Source organism: Mauremys reevesii, unplaced genomic scaffold, assembly GCF_016161935.1.
Source record: "Mauremys reevesii isolate NIE-2019 unplaced genomic scaffold, ASM1616193v1 Contig29, whole genome shotgun sequence".
Classification (NCBI taxonomy): Eukaryota; Metazoa; Chordata; order Testudines; family Geoemydidae; genus Mauremys; species Mauremys reevesii.
The window spans coordinates 558,873-584,144 of NW_024100839.1; the positions used below are offsets into that span (position 1 = coordinate 558,873).

The following is a 25,272-nucleotide window of genomic DNA, read 5'->3' on the forward strand; positions in this document are numbered from 1 at the left end:
AGTTGAGGAGATAAATTAGAGGCTTTTGCTCCAGCAGAGGGAGCAGCTTGGCAGGTTCATTTTTACCAAGTGACCCCCCCCACACACACACACGTTGCTCCCCTGCTGCTGCTGCCCCAGCTCAAACCCCACTGTCACCCCCAGCATGTGACCTACAGCTTCCTGCTGACAAAGCCCTTATCTATCAGAGACAAAATCCCCTCGTCTGCCCCTTCTCCCAGCTGAGCCCTCCCCCCACAGAGCCCAGGACAACCCCGACCTAGCCATGCCGGGGGGTCGGGCTTAATCTTCAAGGCCGAGCGCAAAACCTTCAGCCGGGCACGTTTCGCTCCCTTCCCACCTCGGCCCAAGCGACAAGGGAGAAACGGAGGAGACACACCGGCTGGAAGACGCCTCCCTCCCACGTCTCTATAGCCTGCTGTGACGTTATTAATATGAACTGGGACCGTAGAGATCATTGTTGCCACCACTGTTATCTATGTGCAGCAAATATTGTGCAAAGGTTGGCGTGTGAGGTGTCTAGGACAAGGTTATGACTGGCTGGTGATAATGATGCTGGCTGTATGTGTGCACCATTTTTGTAGCTGAAGTTATGAATATGGGCTATGTACTTGTATCTCAAATGTATTTGATTCCCAGTAGCCTCAGTGTCGTCAGCCCCCAACTCCTTCAGGAGTCCACAGCAAAGAGACCCCCCCCCACACTGTCCTGGACTCCCTGGGAGGTGCCTCCCACCCCCCAACCCAATGGAGCACCAAGGATTAAAGTGGCAGCATCTAGTGACAGTGGGGTTCAGTGGCTCAGGCCAGACCCCTGAGCTGGGACCCACCCCCATAGCACTGCTCGAGGGCCTGGGCCTGGGGTGTTCACAGCCCCCTCCTCACCCCTCCCTGAGCCCAGCCTGGCTCCTCACCTGGAACAAAGCAGAAGCGTCCGTCGGCCTCGCTGCTGTCTGAGTCCCAGGCGCTGCTGCTGTCCCATGGGGAGCGGGCCGAGCTGCTGGGGCTGGGAGAGGGATCCTCCACCTCCTGCCCTGGGAAGGCTGGAAGGTCCCCACTGACTGGGCAGGGCGATGCCTCCTGCTGGAAATCGGGGCTGGGCTCCTGGGGCCGCTGCTGCCCACACAAGCCCCGGAGCCACTCTGCCTGGTTCTGCTCCTGGGCTGGGTCCTGCCTGCCCAGCCGCATCCTGGCCCAGCTCCATTTTGGCCTGGCCGGTGCCTCTCCAACCTCAGCACCTGCGCCAGGAGCAGGTTTCCTCTTCCAGAAGGCTGCGCACTTCCACCTCCTGCCCCGGCCGGGAGCTCCTTCCCCGCCAGCGGGGACGTAGGGGCCGCTCCGCTCCTGGGGAAGATGGCAGCTGCTTCCCTCAGGCTCTGGGGCCACCTGCAGAGCCTTCTTCCTGAACATCCTCAGGAGCCCGGCCACCCTGGAACCGAGCGGGGAGCGGGCGTGAGTCCGAGGTCAGGGCAGCCTCTCACTAACCAGCCTGTTTGGTCCCTCCCCATCCCTGCCCCAGCCAGAGCAGCTCCTCCTCCCCCCACAGGGGTGCAGGGAGTCAGGCTACACACACTGGCAGGAGTTCATTGCATGATCTGCTCCCCCTCAACGTTCCCCCTTGTCATCCCTGGGGCTGCAAGAACCGGGGAGTCTCGTCCTTTTCGAGCACTGGGGTCAGTCACAAAGACCATCGGTCACTTTGGACAAGCAGCTCCCTCCTGCCAGCCCAGGACACACTCACACTCCCCCTCCTCCCCCCGCCCAGGCTAGAGAAGGAACAGAACCCAGGAGTCCGGACTTCTCTGGGGAAACCATTCCCCACAGCAAAGTCCCTCGGCATAGCAAGGCCAGGGCCCCCTCGTTTCCCATTGATTTCCATGCTCAGCAGCTCCCCGGGTCTGGCCCAGCTCAGAGACTCTCAGCCTGGGGAACAGTCTCCCACCAGGGAAGGGCTGGGAGCCCCATTGCTGGGACCTTGCCAAACACAGTGGAGACAGCTCTGGAGAAGCCCCTCCCCGGTCTGAGAGCGAGGGGCTCCTGGGGGCTGTTTGCAAATCCAATCTCCTTTGGGAGAGATTCTCTCCCCCTCTTTCTGCCTCTCCCCAGACAGACAGGGGACACCACCGAGGAACCCTAATGCCACTCACTTGCTCTGGTGACGGAGCGATGGATGGAGGATGTTCAGTGTCATCCCTCACCCTTCTCCTCACTCTCCAAGCCCAAGGCAGGCTGGAGGGGGGGGGGTGACCTGAGGAGTTACCCTGCCCAGCCAGCAGGCAGGGTGATGACACCGGGTGATCGGCTGGCTGGGAAAACAAGAGTCTGTCTCATTGCCAGGGAAAGGAGACACTTGGCCAGCAGCAGGGGGTGCAGAACATCACCCTAGTGCGGGGGTGACAGCACCTCCAGGATCCTGAAATCCCAGCACTTTACACACCTTCCTGGAGCCTCCCAACCCCCCTGGGCTGTCAGGACTGCGCCCCCAAACCTACTGATGAGAAACAGGCCTGGGGAGGGGAAGCTAGTGGCTCAGGGTCACACCAAGTGTCAGAAGGATGGATGGGACCCAGCAGTCCTTCTTTCCAGGCCCCTTCGCTAACCACTCCCACAGCTGGCAATTACAAGCAGCCCTCGTGGCTGCTCCCCCTGCCTTTGAGAGGGAGTGTGCTCCGCTGGAGTGACTGGACCAGGGGATTGGGAGTCAGGACTCCTGAGTTCCATTGCTGGGTCTCCTATTGGTTCCACTGCTGGTTGTTTTCCTTTTCCTGTGGGACTTTGGGCAGGTTGCTCCCCCCTCTAGGGCTCTGTCCCCAGCAGTCAAATGGGGATTTCCTACTTTCCCGCTATTGGAAAGTGCTGGGAGAATCCCCCAGCCAAAGCTGCTCTGACAGTGCTAAGCAGCATCTGACCATTCCAGGGCAGAGCGCACGGCCCAGGAGGGGGAGGGTTTGGCTCTGGGGTTTCACTTCAGCCCAGTCTAGAGAGAGGGGCCCAGCCATGGAGTTTGGCTCAAGAAGACCAAGTCTCCAATTTGTTAAGGGTGTTTTGAATTCCAGTCCTGTGCTCCAAAGTGCTTGGTGTCATTTGCCAATTTTAGCAGCATGCTCTCCACTCCATCTTCCAAATCATTCATGAAAATATTTAATAGTACCGGACCCCGGACCGATCCCTGCCGGACCCACTAGGTGCACCCTCTCCGTTGGACAGCCAGACATGGAGACAGGCTCTTGGAGTCTGGGCTTTCAACCAGCTCTGCCCCCACATGACACTGATTGCATCTAGACGGCATTTCCCTCATTTGCTTGTGAGAATGTCCTAGATCCCATCTACTGTTTATCCACCTCCACTAGGCCGGAACCCTGCCGAAGAAGGAAAGCGGATTGGTTTGGAATGATTTGTTCTTGACAAATCCATGCTCACTAGTCCTAAGAACCAAAGTATCCTGTAGGTGCTGCTGACAAACTGATTGTTTAAGAATGTATTCCAGTATCTCTCCAGCTGTGGAAGTGAGGCTAGCTAGTCTGTAAGTCCCAGGGGTCTCTTTGTTCCCCTTTTAAAGATAGGTCCTGTCTTGTTCAAGGATGGGAAGATGTTCTTTTTCAGGGATCTCAGACGAGAACTGGGGCACAACGCCTGGTTTGTTAAGGCCACAAAAACAGAGGCAGGAACCTCTTCTCTCCTGCTGGCAAAGAACCCCAGGTACCTAAGAGACAGGGACTCACATCCCTGAATGGGCTTTAAAAAACGCAATGGTTAAAAAGTTTGGCTCTGACCATTTCTTGTTTCCACAGACTAGACATTTTAGCAAACTTTAGAATTCCTTGGTGCTAAACTGCATGAAACTCCCCTTTCTCCTTCACAGAGGGCTTTAATGCCCCTTATCTCACTCAGGCTCAAAACTGCCCAGAGTTCGAGAATTGTCCCTGTTCCCATTGGGCAGACGAGGAGGAGCCTGAGGTACAGAGAAGGGAAGTGACCTACCCAGCAAGGTGGTGACAGAGCCAGAAAGAGAAGCCACCGGTCCTGACTCCTGTTCTAACAGACAAACACACCACCACCACCCCGAGGCAGGGATAGAGCCCAGGAATAGAGATGGTGGGGAAATTTCATTGAAACCGTTTCTGTCAGAAAAGCCCATTCAGACTAAACCAGTTTGTTTCTCAAAATCATAACAAGTGGGATGAAAGTTCTTTGCAAAAATATGTTGTTGCAAAACAAAAGCATCTCCTGTTTGTCAGAGTGTGTTAAATTGTCTCCTCACACACAAAGAGACACCTAGATCTCAAACATTAGATAATATGCTTCAGTCTGAGCTAAGTAGTTGCTGCTCTTCACAATTTCAAAATAAAAGAATACAAATGAAATAGACTATTTCAGCTATTCTATTATGTGTTAATCTGCTCTGAGTAAATGTGATAGGACACCTCATATTATGCACTACTCCTAGTGACGCTCTCCAATGGATCTGCATCCTCCACCCACCGTGAGGTAGGTAGGAGCGGATCATTATTATCCTTACTTGAAAGAGGGAGAAGCTAAGGCTGAGAAAGGAGAATTGACTTGTCTTAGGTCACACAGCCAGTCAGTGGCAGAGTTGGGAATAGGACCCAAGAGCCCTGATTTTCAAACTAACCATCAGATCTTGAATTTCAGACACTGAAGGAACTGAATAAAGTGCTCTCAGATGAGCTCCAGACCAACAACAGTGCACAGTAATTATTCAGCAAGTATTTGAGAACTGCAATGTTAGAGAGAATCATGAACTGCTCAGAGACCATTAATGCAGAAAGCAGCAAAATTTGTCAAACATATGACGGTTATGACTTATTTCCTTGGTCTTAAAAGAGAAGAACAAGGACCTGAGTCTCCTCCCTGTCAATAACCCCCTGCTCAGCCAATCAGGGTAGAGACTGAGGACGGGAGGCTGAGGGTTCTCACCAGAGAGCCCAAAGGATGGCCCAGGTCACCGGTGGGGATCACTGCCCGAGCACTATTTCAGCCCCACATTTTTGGGTGGACCTCCCACAGTGGGAGCTGCCTGTAGATTGCCATGGACTCGCAGGGGCAAAAGAAAATGCAGCCCTGTTATTTACCAGGCTGTACGTGGCAACAGACTATATTGGTAAGGGATGCAAGGAGAGTATGGGTCACGATGCAAACTGCAGACACACACACACACTAAAATTAATCAATTTAAAGTTTTATTGGGGATAATTACAAGGGATAAGGGAGGAGCGTATGATTAGCTAATAGAGTTAATGAAACTTAAAACACACAATGACTAAAATATCTACTAACAATATTTATAAACAAAGGTGCAGCATTTAATAATAACTGATACTTACAAATACAAACCAACACATAACGACTGGCAAACGTAGAAGCTCTGTTTGAAACACGTGAGCTGAGAGAGAGGCTTCGAGGTGATCAGGCTCGGTTACGGGTGTACACAGGATTCGTTTTTCTTTCTCCTCTCCCTGCCTGCACATGGCAGGCAGGCGTAAAGTACTAACTATGACATCATAGAAGCAGGGGCGGCTCTATAAAATACCAGACCCCAAGCAGGGCGCCGTGCTGCGCCGCCCTTCCCTGGTCCCGCGGCCGGGGCAGAAGTGTCTGCGGCGGGTGTGGTGGTCCCGCAGCTCCGGTGGAGCATCCGCAGGCATGCCTGCGGGATCTCCCTCCGAGCCGCGGGACCAGCGCACCCGCTGCAGTCATGCCTGCGGGAGCTCAAGCGGAGCCGCAGGAAGAGGGGACCCGCCGCAGTCATGCCTGCGGCAGGTCCGCTCGTCCCGGGCTCCGGTGGACCTCCCACAGGCATGACTGCGGAAGGTCCGCCGGAGCCAAATGCCGCCCTGCCCCAACAACGCCGCCCCACGCACCTGCTTGGCGCGCTGGGCTCTGGAGCCGGCCCTGCATAGAAGTGTCATAGGGGACGGGGCCCAAAACCTGTTTGTGTCCGTTTCTGATTGGCACAAGCAAAGTTTACACCAAGTAGGGGAGCAGGTGCCTTAAAGTCTGGCTTCGCCCCCAGAAGGTGAGGAGATGCATATTGTCTTAGAATGCGTTCAACACTGAATGACAAAAGAAGAGGCCAGGGCAATACCGGTATGGGCAAGTTTTACAGGATGCAGACAGGAACTCATCTCAACACTGCCAAGCACTCCCCCGCAAAACGCACACACACCGCTCCTGGTGTTGGGAGCGGAACAGGAGAAAGGACAAAAGAAGCAAGAGACAAAGAGAAAGGAGGGAGGGATGGATGAAGGAAAAGATGAAACAAAAAGGACAAACCCCAATGTCCCCAGTGATTCTAAGGGACAAAATCCCAGGTGTAGAATAAAATTCGACCCCCTTAAACTCGTGTTTTCCATGTGTATAATTCAACTGTCACCAGATGGATCAGACTGAACAGGTTTCAAACCTCAAGGAGGCTCTTACCTTCTAAACAGGGACAGTTCTTTTCTAGTAAAATCAGGAAAAGGGAAGGGGAAAACTCGAAAAAGGTTCCTCCTGGCGCTCACGTCCGTGAACCCGAATACTCTCTCTGTCCTCAAAGAGAGACCTGGAGAAGGAGACTTGCTGAAGCAAAGCCACAGGGGTCTCTGAGGTTTCCCTGGCCCCTCGCCCCTGTCCTGCCTGGCTGATGTCAGCATCTCTCTGTGAGGTCACCACCTCCCCACCACCTTTGACCAATAGTCTGAGGTCCTGCAAAAATTCTTTGTGATGTCACTGCCACACCCCTCCCTTGCTGTGCTAATGTCCTGCCCCTGGCCAGGAACTTTGGAGGTTTGAGCTACTCCCTGTGGATCACCCCACTCAAGGAGCGTTCGTTCTAGGAAGCAAGCCAGCTAGACAGGAAAACATCAGACGCTGCTCCCAATGCTACACTCAGTTTTTCAGAAATTAGTCAACTTTATGGCCAGAAGAGACCATTAGAGCATCTAATCTGACCCCCTGCATATCACAGGCCTCCTGTATGACACAATAGCTACTTTGGGGGCAAATACATTCCAGAAAGGCATCTAGTCTTCATTAAATGACATCAGGAGATGGCAAATCCACCACTTTCCTTGGTAGCTTGTTCCTGTGGTGAATCATCCTCGCTGTTGAATATTTGTGTCTTATTTCTAATATGAATTTGTCTTTTTTCACCTTCCAGCCATTGGGTCTTGTTATGCCTTTCTCTGCTAGATTAAAGAGCCCTTTAATACCCAATCTTTTGTCTCCATTAAGGCCCTTAAACACTTCAATGAAGTCACCTTTCAATCTTCTTTTGATAAGCGAAACAGGTTGAGCTCGTTCATTAGCTCACTAGAAGGCATTTTTCTCCAGCCCTCAGAACATTTGTTGGCTCTTTGGTCATCAGACTCCTGAACTGCAGATGGATGTGGTTCTTGTTCTTCTGCACAGCACAGCCCCTGGAGAAGAGGGATCTGCAAATGTACATTCCTATGATCCCTTTGTTTAATTGATGAAAACATAAAGTAGACACTTAGAGGATTGGACTGATTTCAGCTGATGGACAACTTTGCTAGGGTTTTATGCATTTGGACAGCAAAATGTTGAGTGTTTAAATTCATATTAAGCATCCACATATAGTGGAGCTCCTGAACATAATGGAGAATGGAAATGAAAATGTTTTCCTTTTTTTAAAAGAAAGTTATAAGAGAGCACTGTGGTTTGAACCAAGTACCACTTGATCAATAGTAAAGTACACTACCACTGAGCTATACCCCCATCACATCAGTAAAGTGGAATTGTGATCTCCAGGACTTTGAAGGACAGACCCTGCTTCATCGAGCACCTTTGCCATTCCCAGAACACAGGTGGTTTTAAAAATGGGGTTTGATTAAACTTCTTAAATGTGGTAAACACCACAGCTTGCACACCCACCGATATAGCTTCTCCCACTGACATAGCTGCCACCTCTTGGGAAGTGGATTAACTGCACCCACAGGAAAACTCTCTCCCATCAGCATAGAGCAGTGGTTCTCAAACTGAGAGTCAGGACCCCAAAGTGGGTCATAACCCTGTTTTAATGGGGTCACCAGGGCTGGCATTAGACTTGTTGGTGCCTGGGGCTGAAACCAAAAGTCTGAGCCCCACCAGCCAGAGCTGAATCCTTCAAGCTCTGGTTTTGTCCTCCCCTAACTGGGGCAGGGCTCAGGCTTTGTCTCCCCTGCCTCTGCTCAGTGTGGAGGGGCCTGGTCCCTCTTTCCAGGGCCATGTAGTAAGTATTTTTTTGGCAGAAGGGGGTTGCGGTGATAGGAAGTTTGAGAAACCCTGGCATAGAGCCTCTGAATATGTCTAGACTTGGGTCCCTGTGGCAGATCAGACACTGAAAATAGAGCCGTGGAGACACCACACACCAGCCTTGCCTAGCAGGTAAGAATCAAACCTCCACAGAAAGACACCCAGTTGCTTTTCCTAAGCCCTCAGCCACCACCACTTAACCAAAAGGCTTTTCTACACTATGGTTCTGTTCTAACTGAAGGGTCATTTCCAATTGTTTGCTCAGACCAGCATTAGGGAAAATGGTGCCCTGGGCAAAGCTTGTACTTTGGCACTTCCCCATTGCCCCTGGACAATCCCCACTCCCCCTTTACCGCTAGCTCCTGCACTCCCAGCCCTTGTGCCTCCTTCACCCCTAACTCCTGCCCCCTCCTGTGCCCCCTTTGCCCTTAACTCCCTGGGCCACCAGCCATTGCCCCTCTCCTGCAGCCCCTTCACATGGCTCCAGTGCTGGGGGCCCCGCACGTGTTCCCCTTTTCCCTGGGCTTTGGCATCACTAGCCCCTGATTAGTGAGTAGGGTTCAGTGGTTCCCAAAAAGTGGGGTGTGACTCCTAGGGGGACACAGAGGAACATTCATGGGGACACCTCAGGGCCTGAGCCAGCCCCCATGGAGGGAGCAGCACTCAGCCCCACTCTGCCCCAGCTCTTCCCCAGCCCCACCCTCAGCCTGGGCCTCTGGCTCCTAGCTCGGCCTCGACCCCCTTTCCCCTGTCTGCACCCCTCTCCCCAGCAAGCAACAGCCCCACTCCCACCCTCGGTTCTTGACTGCGGCTTCCAAGGGGTCACAGCCATGGATAAGAGGGCACAGTGTGAAATGTTTGGGGAATCACTGGTTTAGGGTGATGTTCTCAATCACTTCTATGCAGTCCAATAAAAGCTATTCCTCACCCACCCACCCCTCCATCAGGACAGACTAGGTATGTTCTGCTGCCCTTCACTCACGCAGGAAGGATAATAACATTTCATTCCACTCAATCCTAAAGTGATTTGTAACCCGCCACCAGACAAAAGTGGTCATTTTGGGAAAGCAGCCCCATCCTGCTGCATAGCTAGGCAGAGTAGGTGTGTCTGTGCAAACACGGTCTGTTCCTGAAGTCTTTCCCCCAGCTCCTCACTAGATGTGAGGGGGGAGCTCATTCAGCCCCTGCTTCCGCTTAGTATTTAAAAACGCCTTAGTGTCCCTAGCTCTGCTGGCCTTAGATTTCTCCTCCTGTCTGTTACTTGACAGCTCAGATGAGGTGGGTGAGTGGTTAAGGTGATGGACTACTAATCCATTGTGCTCTGCATGCATGGGTTCAAATCCCATCCTCATCAGTGTTTCTCCTCCCTTGGTTTTCACACCTCAACTGCTAGAACAGGGCCTCATCCTCCCTGATTGAACTAACCTCGTTATCTCTAGCTTGCTTCTTTCTTGCATATATAAACCTGCCCCTGGAAATTTCCACCACTTGCAGCTGAAGAAGTGGGTATTCACCCACGAAAGCTCATGCTGCAGAACGTCTGTTAGTCTATAAGGTGCCACAGGATTCTTTGTTGCTTTTACACATCCTCATCAGATGCATTTAGTCATTACCCCTCCTTTGTAGACAACCATGTTCCCTTTTGGTACAGTGACAGATCAAACAATGTTGCTTCTTGCAAACAGAAACTCAGAACTCCCTTGCTTTAAATAAAATGTCTAAATCCCAGATTTCTTTAAAAAAAATTCTCTAGTGCTGTATTTCTTAGTTTTTTTCTCCAAAGGGAACATCCTCATCATCTCCCCCAAACACCCTGGGACCTGCCCAAATTATTAAAATACCCTCAACCCATGCAAGGCGAGAGCAGTGAACCAGAGCTAGTGTCCAGGCCAAGCTGTTCTGAAGGAGGCAACTCAAACATTTTCTCCCTGCTTCCCTTGGCAAGGTCTGACTGAGAAAACAAAATTCCCCAAACTGAAAATTTTCTGCTGAAAAACCAATACTAGTCTGTTTGGGGACTTTGGTTTGCAAGTATTATTGTTATTATTCTCTTCTGATTTCTGAATCAGTTCAGTCTTTGTCCTCCAGGTGTGTTTGCAGCTGCTGAGTTGTGGGGGAGAGAGGCCAAGTCATGATGTCTCTTCCCCTCTTTCATAGTTTCTTCCAACTTGCTAGGAAGCTCCTTTGCCACGATGTGAGTCAAGCAGTGTCCATTGTCTCTGTGCTATCTCGGAGAAGCCTGCATTGTACACGGTTCCTGGGCTAGTCCTTGGGAGTGTGGATCCCTTCAATGGGCCAGCAGCGAGTCTGGCTCCTCCCTTGTCACACCTGAAAGGCTGGTGGGGGCATTTCCCAACCTCATAACATATCTCAGTAACACACACAGACCAAACTTCATAACTTCCCAACCAATGCGAGCACACACAATCCAACACGATATTAATGTTCAACAGATCAAGACTTTTGAAATGACACCTCACCAGGCAGACTTTGTACAAACCATGTCATCATTATATGAGAGTGGTGAATATGGGGCTTCGAGGGTGCTGCTTTGAGCACAGCGTGCCAGACCTGGGCTTACACTGCAATGGAGACGTACCCTTAGAGTCCATCTCTCCTGGGATAAAGATGGCAGCATGGCTGGCCTGGGTCATCTGACTTGGGCTCCTGGAGCTAAAGCTGAGGGGCTAAAAACTGTGGTGCAGATATTTGTGTTCATGCTGAAGCCTGGGTTCAGAAAACCTCCCCCCCCTCGTGGGGTCTCAGAGGCTGGGCTCAAGCCCGTTTGTCTGCACTGTAATTTTATAGTCTTGCAGCCCGATCCCCATAACCCTGAGTCAGCTGACCCGGGCTTTGAGACAGGTGCCCTGGGTGTGTTAATCACAGTGTAGACATAACATTAGGCTACGTCTCCAGTGCAATGAAACACCCTCCTGAGGTTTCTTTCAACCCTAATCTTCTATGATTCTACGTAGCTGCAAGTGTCTCTTTGTGTTCACATCTGTAAAGCACCAGGGTGACTCTAAGATTCCCATTCACTGAGCTGCTTGATGAGGAAGGACTGGAGAGAAGGATCCAATCAGGGCTCCCTGAGACACAGGGAGGTTTTGCTGTTCATGGATCCATGTAAAGGAAATTGTGTTTCTGTGTGAAAATGGGGAGGGAAATGAAACACCCACATGGTGGTGCCTAAGGCAGAAGGGACCCCTATAGGATTAGAACAGGATAAGTTCTCAAGCAGCATGTTTCTTACTTTGCCCATCTATCAATTTTGATTATTATTGATGGAAATATTTTGCCATTGGGTCGTGTGTTTACACAGAAATTGACATTCACCAACAAATACATAATTCTTCCAGTCCTGCCAAGTCTGCTGATGGTGAGTTTAGAGGGACAGAGTCACTCTTCCCACTCCCCATGCCAGGCCTGTGCTCTCCAGAGTATCAACTTCCCATACAGCTGGGATCCTTCCCCTGATCTCCCTTCAGACGTCTGCCCCCCATCCCCACTTCTGGGATCCCCTCTGAACACTGTCCAACTCCCCTGCTGGCAGGATCCCTTCCCATTCCTTTCATTTCCTGCCTCCCCTCTGAGCAAAAGCTCTGGACTTTTCCCACACTGGGAATTGAACCCAGGCCACCTGGGTAAAAAACAAGAACCCTGACCACTAGACCATATGGGACTTGCACAAGCAATAATCCATTTACACATTCACTAACACATTCACATTCATTAACATTTAAAAGTAGCTTTTCAAAAAACTTCAAAAACAGACTTCAAAGAGAAATTGCAGAGTCACAATTTATTTGCAAACTTAACACCATTAATTTGAGCTTGAATAGGGACTGGGAGTGGCTGGATCACTACAAAAGCAATTTTCCCTCTCTTGGTATTGACACCTCCCCATCAATTATTGGCAGTGGACCACATCCACCCTGACTGAATTGGCCTTCAACACTGGTTCTCCCCTTGTAAGGTCCCTTCATGTCATGTTCCAATAAATATTTATGTCTGTATCTGCAGTTTTCACTCCATGCATCTGAAGAAGTGGGTTTTTGACCCATGAACGCTTATGCCCAAATAAATCTCTTAGTCCTTACGGTGCCATCAGACTCCTCACTGTTTTGGTGAAATAAAACAAAACACATTCTAAGCTGATCTTAACCCTTTCAGTGCCCTTACAAACTTAGATGCTTCTCACCATAGGCTGGCTGGTTGCTTTTCAGCCGGGGTCTCCCCTTTGATCAGCTCCTCAGTCGCTTGGTGTGGTGGTGTCTGTAGGTGGAGGTGGAAGAGAGAGATAAAGCATAGCGAATGTCTCTCCTTTTATCATGTCCTTCCTTCCCCATTGGCTTTGTGGCCCTCTTCAGAGTCAGGTGAGCATCACTGCATCTCTCCAAGCAAGGTTGAGCAATTCCCCTCCTGTGGCCTCATGCAGGTGATGGCTGATTCCCCCAACTTACAGCATAGTGACAACCATACTACACAATTCTCGTAACTTCATATGCATGAATGGTATACATAGATGGGTAGAGAAATGACTTTCAGCAGATCATATCCTTTCCTCTGATACCATACAAGCCATGCTCTATATGTAAGATCATGATTATATGAAAATGAGGAATATGGGGGTTACAGCCCGCTCCCCCAAAGGTCTAGAATGTCACACTAAGATTCTATTTTCATTTACGTAACCAACTTTGACCTCTCTGCCTAACACTTATAATCACTTACAATCTATCTTTCTGTAGTTAATCATTCATTCATTCATGCCCGTCACCCCAACCGGGGTATGGGCCGCCAACCACAGATCTCCATAGTCTTCTATCCTGGGCCATTCGCTCTAGCTGGTTCCAGGTATAGCCCATTTTTTTGCTATCAACCTGAAGGTCGCGTCGCCAGGTATTTCTTGGGCGGCCTCTTTTCCGCTTGCCTTGGGGGTTCCACTGCAGTGCCTGTCTGGTGATGTTGGTTGGCTGCTTGCGTAGTGTATGTCCTATCCAGCCCCACCTTCTCCTTCTAATTTCTTCCTCTGCTGGGAGTTGATGGGTCCTCTCCAAGAGGTGGATGTTACTGATGGTGTCTGGCCAGCGGATCTGGAGAATCCTTCTGAGGCAGCTATTAATGAAGGTCTGGATCTTCCTGGTGGTTGTTTTGGTTGTCCTCCAGGTTTCAGCTCCATACAGTAAGACTGATTTCACGTTGGAGTTGAACAGTCGAATCTTTATTGCCAAAGACAGCTCTCTGGAGCTCCAGATGTTCTTGAGCTGTAAGAAGGCTGCTCTTGCCTTACCAATCCTTACTTTGATGTCTGCATCTGTGCCACCCTGCTGGTCGATGATGCTACCTAGGTAGGTGAAGGACTGCACTTCTTCCAGGGGGCTTCCATTCAGTGTGACTGGGTCGTTGCTGATGGAATTGATCCTAAGGATCTTGGTCTTATCCTTGTGGATGTTGAGGCCAACCTGTGATGACGTGGCTGCCACTACATTGGTCTTCTCTTGCATCTGCTGTTTACTGTGCAAAAGGAGTGCAAGGTCGTCGGCAAAGTCCAGGTCATCAAGCTGGGTCCACAATGACCATTGGATTCCATTCCTACGCTTGTAAGTGGATGTCTTCATAATCCAATCGATGACGAGAAGAAAGAGAAGTGGTGACAACAAGCATCCTTGTCTGACTCCGGTTCGCACCTGGAAGCTGTTTGTGAGCTGCCCTCCATGGATCACTCTACAGTGTATGCCGTCGTATGAATTCTTGATCAGGTTGACCACCTTTGCTGGGATGCCATAGTGCCGAAGGAGCTTCCAGAGGGTCTCTCGATCCACGCTATCGAATGCTTTCTCATAGTCAACAAAGTTGATGTACAACGAGGAGTTCCACTCCATAGACTGCTCGACTATGATGCGGAGCGTTGCTATCTGGTCCGTGCATGATCTGTTCTTCCGGAAACCTGCCTGTTCATCTCGTAGCTGTGGATCGACGGCATCCTTCATTCTCTCTAAGAGGACTCGGTTGAAGACCTTCCCTGGCACCGACAGGAGTGTGATTCCTCTAAAGTTGGCACAGTTGCTGAGGTCTCCTTTCTTGGGGATTTTGATGAGATATCCCTCTTTCCAGTCAGCCGGAATCACTTCTTCTTCCCATATTTTCTCAAAGAGGGGGTACAGCATTTCCACTGAAGCATCCAGGTCTGCTTTCAGGGCCTCTGCTGGGATATCATCAGGTCCAGCCGCCTTCCTGTTCTTCATCATGGTGATGGCTTTTCTGATCTCATCTCTGGTTGGTTTATCGCAATTGATTGGGAGGTCCTCGTTGGCTGGGTCGATGTCTGGTGGATTTGGTGGTGCTGGTCTGTTCAGGAGTTCCTCAAAGTGCTCCTTTCATCTGTAGTTCTATTCCTGTTATAGAATTTCCCTGCTTGTCTTTAACGGGACGTTCTGGCTTGCTGAACTTTCCAGACAGTCGCTTGGTAGTATCGTACAGCTGTTTCATGTTACCGCTGTATGCTGCCTGCTCTGCTTCTGCTGCCAGTCCATCCACATAATCTCTCTTGTCCTTCCTAATATTCCTCTTCACTGCTCTGTGGGCTTCAGCATACTCTTTTTGAGCTTTGGCCTTTGCTGCTCTAGTCCTGCTGTTGTTGACTGCTGCCTTCTTCTTCTTTCTGTCTTCTATCTTTGTCAAGGACTCTGCTGTGATCCACTCTTTCTGCTGGTGTTTCTTAATTCCAAGCACTTCCTGGCATGCTGACCTAAGTGTGTCTCTCACTTTCTGCCATCTGTTGAGTACACTGTCTTCCTCTTCTTCAGACCGATCCTGTAGTACTGAAAACTTATTCTTCAGCGTCAATCCAAAATCTTCCTTGGTCTTATGGTCCTTCAGAAGGTTGACGTTGTACTTCGCTCTTCTGTCTGACGCATCTATCCAGTTCTTCTTCAGCTTCAGCTTCAATCTGGCCACCACTAAGTGATGGTCGGACGCCACGTCTGCTCCTCTTCTAACTCTAACGTCCTGCAAGGATCTTCTGAACTTCTTGCTAATGCAGACATGGTCGATCTGGTTTTCTGTCATGCCTGCTGGCGATACCCAGGTACTCTTGTGGATCCGCTTGTGAGGAAAGATGCTGCCTCCTATGACCAGGTTAAGTGCACACAGATCCACAAATCTCTCTCCATTCTCACTCATCTCTCCCAGAGCATGGGTCCCCATGACTTGTTCGTATCCTGTGTTATCAGGTCCAATTTTGGCATTAAAGTCTCCCATAAGGATGGTAATGTCTTTGTCTGGGAGAGACTCTAATATTTTCTGGAGTCTGTTGTAAAAGTAGTCTTTGTCCTCCTCTTCACTGTCATTGGTTGGAGCGTAGCACTGAACAACATTCATCTTAATCCTCTTCATTTTAGTTCTGAAGGATGCTGTGATGATCCTGGGACCATGTGCCTCCCAACCAATCAGTGCTCTCTGTGCCTGCTTGGACAACATGAAGCCTACTCCCTGTGTGTGGTGTGCGTCGCTCTCTTCATGTCCTGAATACAGCAACAGCTCTCCTGTCAACAGTCGTCTCTGTCCAGCTTGCGTCCATCTTGTCTCGCTAATGCCTAGTAGGGTCAAGTTGTTGCTCCTCATCTCTGCTGCAACCTGCGCCGTCTTTCCTGACTCGTACATGGTCCTCACGTTCCATGTGCCGATGGTAATCCTCCTGGTTGTAAGAAGGGTGATCGGCTTAGTGGCTTCCTCGCGGCTTTCACCACCCAGTGTCATGCATCTTCGAGTTGAAGACCCTTCTTTTTCTAGGCTAAAAGTCTCTGTTAACTCTATTGTTGGCGTTTCTGTAGCAAGCTGATTTTTACAGGGTGGAGTTGCTAGCCCCACGCCCAACCCTCCTCCTTTACCCTGACTTGGGACAGGCAGATGGCCCCAAAGGACCTCTCTGGTGGAGTTCTGTAGTTAATAAACTTATTTTAATGTTTTAAACTTACTTGTGAAATTGTCCAAAGTTCTTGGGAAAGCTGCTCAGATTAAAAAGGCTGGTGCATGTTCACTTTCTTTTTGAGGAAGGGGTGAATTAATTAATGATCTTGCACTTTTCAAGAGGTTTTGAGCAGTGTAAGATGGTACATTTCTGAGGTGCAAGGCTGAGGGCTGGGGAGATACGCTGGTATCTCTCTACGTATAATTGAGGAGTGGCATATAGAGCATTCATGCAACTTAGTTGGGTGCATTGCTGCATGTTGTTGGCTGAGTGATCACAGCACATGGAGCGGGTTTTGCTGCTTGTCACTAGTGCAGCATTGTAAGACACAGCCCAGGCTGGAGAGATAAAAGGACAGAGCAGTTCCACAGTTTGGGATTGTACCCCACGGATCCCACCACACAGAGATCCTGCTGTGACCAGCCGTGGTAATACTGTGCTTAGTGCTCTGCCTTGTAGCTTCAACAGCTGCACATGCAAGATGAGTTACAGTGACCTTGACCTTGTTTCCATGTTTATCCAAAGCCTCCTTTTGACAGTTGTCAGCAAAAAGACCCGTTTCTTTTGCAAGCATTTGTATGGCTAGCCAGAGTCGGGCTTCTCCGTTAACAAAAAAGATTGACCAAAATGTGACAAGAGGAGGCACGTTCAGCAAGGCAGCACTGGATGCTGGATCCTGAATCTGCTCTTTATCCAGCAGCTCTCTTGGCAAGCTCTGCCATGGTGCCATGCTCTGGGACTTCTCCCCTAACTGTTCCATTTTTCATAAACAATAACATGAAAGGTGAAAGGACAGTCATTCTCCATTTCCTGCAAGCCCTTCAGAGAACCCTCTAGAAGGGGCTCTGTGCACAGATATCCCCAGTGAATTGCACGGCTGCACAACACAGGGTCTCCTGTCACAGCAAATTGCAGCAGAAGCAACCTCCTTGCCAATGCCAATAGCCTTTTCATCAACACCAGACTGAGGATTTGATTCTCTCCAACGCTCCGTTGGAAAGAAGCCTTTTTCTTCACAAGCAATTACTTGGATTGTCAAGGGAGGTCTCTTATGTTTCCTAGGAAGACACAGGAAAATGTGAGCAGAGGAGACAACAGCTATAGAACAAGGCACCACTGGGAGTTGAACCCAGGATCTCCTGTTTACTAGACAGGCGCTTTAGCCTACTAAGCCATGGTGCCTTCCCCAGCAAGCTGTTTGCAACCACTCCACTTGATGGTCCCAGACTACACCTTCAAATTCCAAAGTAAAAATGTGCCCCATTTCCCTCAAGACTTGCAGACCTTGAGCAGGCTGGCTCTGTGTACAGAAAGCCACAGCTGAGCTGACAGAGGGCTTCTAACATGTGCTTCTCCCACAAGCTGCTGTGATCAGATACTGATTAGTGCTCTGTGTTTCAGCCACAGCAGCTTCAGCTCAACTCTGAGTCATGGTAACCTTTCCATCAGCTCCAGACGTACCACTTAACGCTTTCCAAGACTTAGCTGCAAGGAAGGGTTTCTGTGTCTTGAACAAGCACTTACAAGGATTGTGCAGTGAGGTCTTTTCTTTTCATTAGAAGAAATAAAATAAAAGAAAGGAGCCTGAAAAAAAAGCCAGGTTCAGCAAGGAAGAACTGTCAGGCCAAGCCAGGATCTCCTGGTGAATAGGAAGGCTCTTCAGCCAGCTCTGCCCAAAGATCACTATCCAGAGGCCACTTCCCACAGAGTCCAGTTATGATTACAGACTGATCCTGAAATTAGAGCAGGATATTTTAAAGCTTATTCTCACAGTAAAGTAACACAATTCAGCCATGTCGGCACAGAGGAGAAAGCACTCCGTCATTTCATAGTTATTGCGACTGATCTCACTGACAAACTTCCTTTTCTCGGGGTTGCTCACAGGACTTTAGGGAGTTTTTCCTCTTCTCCCTTCTAGCTGTGGTGATGGGACTGCAGCAGCTCCCCAGATGGCCAGCTTTGCTCTTTCACTTACAGCCTTCACTTCTTTGACTGAAGCTGTGTTTGCCACCAGTTTAATCCATAACTGAGACCTCAGGTACAAGCAGCTAGTTACAAAGGCTCAATTCCCATTGCCATCAGTGGGAGGTTATCCAGGGCTGCAGGATTTGGCCCATGGACAGTCAAGGTGCTACAGCAGTTACATTCTTATGTGGTGAGTCCTGCAGCCTATTACCAAACTGCTCTGCCATAGTCTGCAAGGGGCCTGACTTTTTGAGAATCTGGCAGAAGAGAGACCCTGGAGCAGAGAAGGAAAATGTCCTCAGCAGTCACAGCTGGCAGGAGCAGCAAAGACTGAGTATCAGACACACTTTTTCACCAGGACAATAAATGTGCACAACCCCCTGATATATTGTCAATTCACGCCCACACCCAAGGAAGCCCTATTCTGCTCAATTACACTCTCATGGGAGGAGAGGGAAGATCCTCTCATGGGTAAATAACTGGTTACAAGGTAGGAATAAATGATCAGTTTTCAAAATGCAGAGAGGTCAATAGTGGTGCCCCCCAGGGGGTCTGGGACAAGTACTATTCAACATATTCATAAATGATCTGGAAAAAGGGGCAAACAGCGAGGTGGCTAAATTTGCAGATGATCCAAAACTACTCAGGAAAGTTAAGTCCAAAGCAGCCTGCGAAGAGTTACTAAAAGAGCTCACAAAACTGGGTGAAAGGGCAACAAAATGACAGATCTGTTGATAAATGCAAAGTGATGCACATTGGAAAACATAATCCCAACTATACATATAAAATGACGAGGCCAAAAATAGTTGTTGCCACTCAAGTGAGGGATTTTGGAGTCACTGCGGATAGTTCTATGAAAACATCCACTCAGTGTGCAATGACGGTCAAAAAAGCAAAGAGAATCTTGGGAATCATTAAGAAAGGGATAGAGAATAAGACAGAAAATATCATATTGCTTATGGCCGACCACATGAATTGGCCTCCCCTCAGGCAGGGGACTTAGAGGCCCTTCTGCCAGTTGGTGTTGGCAGCAGCAAGGGCTGGGTTCAATGTCTAGGGGAGGAGAGCAGCAGAGAGGGAGGAGGAGAGAGAGTCCCAAGAGCAGAGTGCAAACCAACCAGCTGAGGGACTCACAGGAGTCCTGAAATAACAGTAGATCCAGGTCCCATCAGGGCCGCCCAGATGGTGGAGTAAGTGGGGCAATTTGCCCTGGTCCCCACAGGGGCCCCCACAAGAGTTTTTTGGGGCTCCTGGAGTGGGGTCTGTAATCGGTCGGTCGGGGCTCGACCCTCCAGCGGGCAGGAGGGGAGCCGCACCGACTCACTTCTGTTCGCCTGCTAGCTATTAGGAGTCACGGGGAACAACGTTAGATCGCCGGGCCCTCTGGTGCAGGGGCCGGCCAACAGCGGTTCAAATAGGCCCAGGCCCTCTGGAGCAGGGCAGGGCAACAGCAGTTCAATAAGCCCTGGCCCTTTGGAGCAGGGTAGGGCAACAATAGTTCAGATAGGCCCTGGCCCTCTGGAGCAGGGCAGGGCAACAGCGGTTCAATAAGCCCTGGCCCTCTGGAGCAGGGCAGGGCAATAGCAGTTCAATAAGCCCTGGCCCTCTGGAGCAGGGCGGGGCAACAGCAGTTCAATAAGCCCTGGCCCTCTGGAGCAGGGCAGAGCAAGAGCGGTACAGAGAGCCCTGGCCCTCTGGAGCAGGGCGGGGCAACAGCAGTTCAATAAGCCCTGGCCCTCTGGGGCAGGGCAGGGCAATAGCAGTTCAATAAGCCCTGGCCCTCTGGAGCAGGGCAGAGCGCCAGCAGTTCAATAAGCCCTGGCCCTCTGGAGCAGGGCAGGGCAACAGCAGTTCAATAAACCCTGGCCCTCTGGAGCAGGGCAGAGCAACAGCAGTTCAATAAGCCCTGGCCCTCTGGAGCAGGGCGGGGCAACAGCAGTTCAATAAGCCCTGGCCCTCTGGGGCAGGGCAGAGCAACAGCAGTTCAAGAAGCCCTGGCCCTCTGGAGCAGGGCGGGGCAACAGCAGTTCAATAAGCCCTGGCCCTCTGGGGCAGGGCAGAGCAACAGCAGTTCAATAAGCCCTGGCCCTCTGGGGCAGGGCAGAGCAACAGCAGTTCAATAAGCCCTGGCCCTCTGGGGCAGGGCAGGGCAATAGCAGTTCAATAAGCCCTGGCCCTCTGGGGCAGGGCAGAGCAACAGCAGTTCAAGAAGCCCTGGCCCTCTGGAGCAGGGCGGGGCAACAGCAGTTCAATAAGCCCTGGCCCTTTGGGGCAGGGCAGAGCAACAGCAGTTCAAGAAGCCCTGGCCCTCTGGAGCAGGGCGGGGCAACAGCAGTTCAATAAGCCCTGGCCCTTTGGGGCAGGGCAGGGCAACAGCAAGAGGCAGAGCTCAGGCCCTCTGGCAGGGCTGAGCAGCAGTTCAAGTCCATAAAACCCAAGCCCTCAGTCAGGGCGGGGCAGCAAAACAGCAGCTCTAGCTCAGACCCTCAGGCAGGGGCTGAGCAGCAACAGCCAAGTGCAAGCTGCTATGCCAGAGCGCTGGGTTGAGGGGGAAGACTGCCACCCGTGAGTGGGGTGGCAGGGGGGACACAGGCCCACCCACTCCACTGTGTCCCAGCCCGGGGCCCTAGCAGCGGCGGGGACCCGCTGCAGTCAGTGGGGATTGGGGATCCGCAACACACTGACATGGGCACATCAGTGCCCTCAGCCGGACAAGAGTCGGCTACCCCCGGGCTACACTCCATCTCCCCCTCAAGGCCTACCTCGTCCGTCCCACCCGGTTCAGGCCAGTCGGTCTGCATCGGCTCCGGTGGAGGGCTTGGCGGCAGGTCCGGTAGCTCCTCTGGGAAGTTGGGCCAGGACTGCTCGGGCGGCTCCTCTGGGTAACAGCAGGGCCTAGGGGGCTCCTCCTCGTAGCGGGCGCTCGGCAATCCTGGGGGCTCCTCCCAGCGGGCTCGGGTAGGCTCCGCGGGCTCCTCTGGGTAGTGGGCGAGGGGAAGCTCCGGCCAGGCAGGGCAGTTACCTTGGGCCGAGGAGGGCTCCCAGCCGGGAGCTCCCGCAGGCACGTCTGCTCCCGGCGACGGCTGGGTGTTGACTGAGCTTGGGCATGCGCCTTTTCTACTTCCTGCCCCGCCCCTTGACTTCCGGGGGGCGGGGACTGGGGGCGGAAGTTCCGCCCACTGAGGTGTTGGCAGGGCAGCTCCCTCTGCCGGGCAGGAGGGGAGCCACACCGACTCACTACAGGGTCCTTCACTAACTCCAGGAGCTCTGGAAAACTCTCGAGGGGTCCGGGCCTCTGGAGATTCTTCCACTCTGGGTCTTCGGCGGCAATTCGGCGGCGGGGGGTCCTTCATTAATGAAAAGTGACTTCATTGAAGTGTTGAAGGGCCTTAATGTGGAGAAAAGATTGGGTATGAAAGGGCTCTTTAATCTCGCAGAGAAAGGCATAACAAGACCCAATGGCTGGAAGGTGAAAAGAGACAAATTCATATTACAACTAAGGCACAAATATTCAACAGCGAGGATGATTCACCACAGGAACAAGCTACCAAGGAAATTGGTGGATTCTCCATCTCCTGGTGTCATTTAATGAAGACTAGCTGCCTTTCTGGAATGTGTTGCCCCCAAAAGTAGCTATTGTGTCATACAGGAGGCCTGTGATATGCAGGGGGTCAGATTAGATGCTCTAATGGTCTCTTCTGGCCATAAAGTCGACTAATTTCTGAAAAACTTGAGTGTAGCATTGGGAGCAGCATCTGATGTTTTCCTGTCACAGCAGGAAAGAAACAATCACAGAACCAGACAGAGACCATGCAAATAAACATACAAAACAATACAGAAGGGAGGATTTCACAACTACAGATATGCCTTGTGACCTTGCTGAGTCACAATAGACAGGGTTTTCCAGCTGGGTCTATTGATAAGTGAGTTCTTGCCAGACAGGATGCTACCAAACTAAGTTTCCCTTTCTCTGGAGGTGATGGAATATCAGGGCAGGATTGTATTCCTCACAGCCCAATCACACCTTATTTCAATGTGACTAGTTGGGAATGTGTGAATGTGACCACACACTTCCCACCTTATGGCTGCCTTTGCTGCTTAGCCGAAGAACCAGGCCTCAGACTGTCACAGTAAGAGAAGGCCATTACACAGACAGACAGTGATTTTTTATTCTTTCTCTTATATCTTTATAACTAGCTAAGTGATAAAAATACACCTAAATTCTTAAAGTACAGGCCTTTGCAGACAGGCCTGAATCTCTGTATCCTAACAGTCCTCGAGGTCAGGCAGCCTCTGGGTAAGGGGGTGGGGACTCAGATCCTCCCGCTGGCCAATTGCACCAGGGTCGTGTATAAACCAGGGAAGTTCCCCACAATAGCCAGACCAGATGCCCCCTTTACACTTGTGCTCTGTCCTCATTGCTTCTCTCTCTCCCTTCCCCCCATCTCTGCTGCTCCCCCTCTGGGCTTTCTCAGCACCTGGCCCCACAGCTCTCCCTGCCAGCCAGAGACTGCGCTTTCTACACCTGCAGTTGTGGCCTTTCTCCTGCTTGCTAAGGAAAGGAACCTTTCCAGGAAATGGCCATGGCTTCTGGGAATCCCTGTATGGCTGTGAACAGAGTTTGGCTCCTGGCACACCAGGCAACTTAAAAGCTGAGCATCCAGACAGGGGCTTGAATCCTGGACCCTCAGATTAAGAGCCTGATGCTCTAGCAACTGAGCTACCTGGGCTTGTTAGGATACATCTTCACCGTTCAGCACAAGAGCGAGCAGGCAGGCAAAAGGGGGCCAAAAAAAGTCCCAGGAACCCCTCCTCTTTTCTGCACAGCCACTGCCTGTCAGCAGGATTCCTCCTCCTCCTCCCTCCTGTGCCTCAGTGTGACTAAATCTCCACACCTAGACAGCCGGTCCGTCCGCTGCACCCCAATCCCCCATGCCTGAGCCTCCCTGCCAAAGCCCTGCACCTGGCCCCATATAATTAAGTCTCACGTGTCACTGGGAACTTAACTTCTTCTGCCCAGAGCGTCTCGGCCCCTCAGCAGATGACCTGAGAAACACAGTGTCCGGCTTTTCCAAAGAAGTGTTTAGACCCCTCATCATGTGGCCTAAAGGATAAGGCATCTCCCTGTGGATCAGATGATTCAGGATTTGAGTCCCCTTGTGGTTGTGCTCACTTTGTGCTGCAAGTCCTGCTTTCTTCACAGCTGGAACCTCTTCTTGGCTGCTCAGGCCAATGCTCTGGCTTCAGCTAGAGCCCCGGGAAGGAGTTGGGGGTTGGGTGTCACAGAGGCTGGGGCATGAGCCCCAGGTGCTTCCAGTCTCACCTTTGCCCTTCCTGACTTGCCAAAGAAAATGGGTGGCTCCACTGCCAAAGTGAGCACCCTCAGACTTGTGGGCACCAGATGAAGCCGTGAGAATCCCAACCCTCAGGTGTCAGTTCTAGAGCCCTGACCCATCCAGCAGGAGAGGAAGAAATGGCTCTTGCAGAGCTGGAGACAGGGAAGTGGAGCAGTGTGAGCTCCAGGGCTTTACCACAAGGTCCCACTGAGATTTGAACTCAGATTACAAGATTCAGAGGCCTGAGTGCGGCCCATTACACCATGGGACCAGCTCATGCTGCCTTCTCTGGCCATCAGTGACCCTCATGGGGCCTGCTCGAGTAAGGGACTGTTGTCCCCTTATTAAAGCTTAGTGGGGGGTTTGGTTGGCTAGTTCCCAGTCCCAGTAGAAGGGGGAAGGGCCAATGGGAAATCAGGACCCTGAGACTGACAGTCCCCAGGGGCAATGGGGAGAAGCCAAAGCTCCAAGTTAGCCGCACTGACAGGCCAGGCAGTGTAATGAGGGAGTCACCAGGCCAGGGGGGTCCCATCCTCCGTGGGAGCTGGAGCTGCCTGGGCCAGAGTGGGGCGGAGCTAAGGAGAGAGCAGGAGCCCGAGAAGAGCTGGGGAGCAGAGCTGGGCAGGTGTAGTGCCAGAAACTGCTCCCTGTAGGACTTTGCTACCTGTAGCAGTTACTGAGACCTGAGGTTGTTCTTATTTGCTGACTTGTCCAAATTGGCTAAAACTTGACAGTGGTGGGGGATGGAAGCATAAAGGCTTCGTCCTCCAAACGACCCTGCCTGGTGTCCATCTGTATCTATTACCTCTTAACACAGGATTGTAAAAAATAGAGTGAGGTCATTTAAACATCATTTATTTTGCAGCTTCATTTACTGCGCTAACAATGTAGCATCCTGACACTGATACGTCTGCCCATGTGACCTGTGGGTTGGCTTCATTTTAGGGGGATGTGGGACATGTGCAGGATAATTTAAACTCTTAATTTCCTTATGGTTTCCCTGCAATATACTTCTCTGCTGGTGCGATTTCTGACCATTGCATGTCTATTGTATTTATTACAATAGCACAAGTAAGTCACACAAGTGACATAGTCTAGGGGCTTGGCTACACTTGCAAGTTAGAGCCCATTAAAGCAGCCCCGGGCGCCCTAACTCCTGAGGTGTCCACACTGGCAAGGCACATGGAGCACCTGGGCTCTGCAGCTGGAGCGCTCCTGGTAATCCACCTCCATGAGAAGCATGAAGCTCGCTGAGTCCTGCTGAAACGCCCTGGCATCACTGTGAGTGCGGATCTCCCTCAGCCTCCCCCGCAATGCTGGTCAGTTGAATTGTCACTGTGATAGTCAGTGCTTCCCTTCAGGGCCGGCCCTAGAGGGGTGCAGGGCCCAGGACAAATCCTCCCTTTTCTGCCCTGTCTCCACTCCACCCCTTCCCCCAAGCTCCCACCCCTGTCCCCTATATTCCCATCCTGCACCGTCCTGCCCCATTCCTCTCCCGCCCCCACCTCTTCCCGTCCCTGCTCCTCCCCCTCCCCGCCCAGTGCCTCCTGCACCCCACTGAACAGCTGATCACTGGCAAGTGGGAGGCGCTGAAGGGGAAGAGGAGGAGCTTGTCAGCAAGGCCTGTAGTGGGGCGGGGGAGGGAGGAGCTGGCTGCCAGTGGGTGCTGAGCACCTATTTTTGCTCTGTTGGTTCTGCAGCCCCGTAGCTCCCAGGGAGTCACTGACTTGGCTCCTTTCACACT

General features: G+C 51.3%; 2 non-coding genes across 2 annotated transcripts; one reads left to right on the forward strand and one right to left on the reverse strand.

Moving 5' to 3' along the window:
- Positions 1–9,527: 9,527 nt before the first annotated feature.
- TRNAS-ACU lies at positions 9,528–9,609 on the forward strand. Its single transcript has one exon. It is a non-coding gene; the product is annotated as a tRNA-Ser (tRNA).
- A 7,726-nt stretch (positions 9,610–17,335) lies between these two features.
- TRNAT-AGU lies at positions 17,336–17,409 on the reverse strand. The gene has a single exon. It is a non-coding gene; the product is annotated as a tRNA-Thr (tRNA).
- Positions 17,410–25,272: the final 7,863 nt, after the last annotated feature.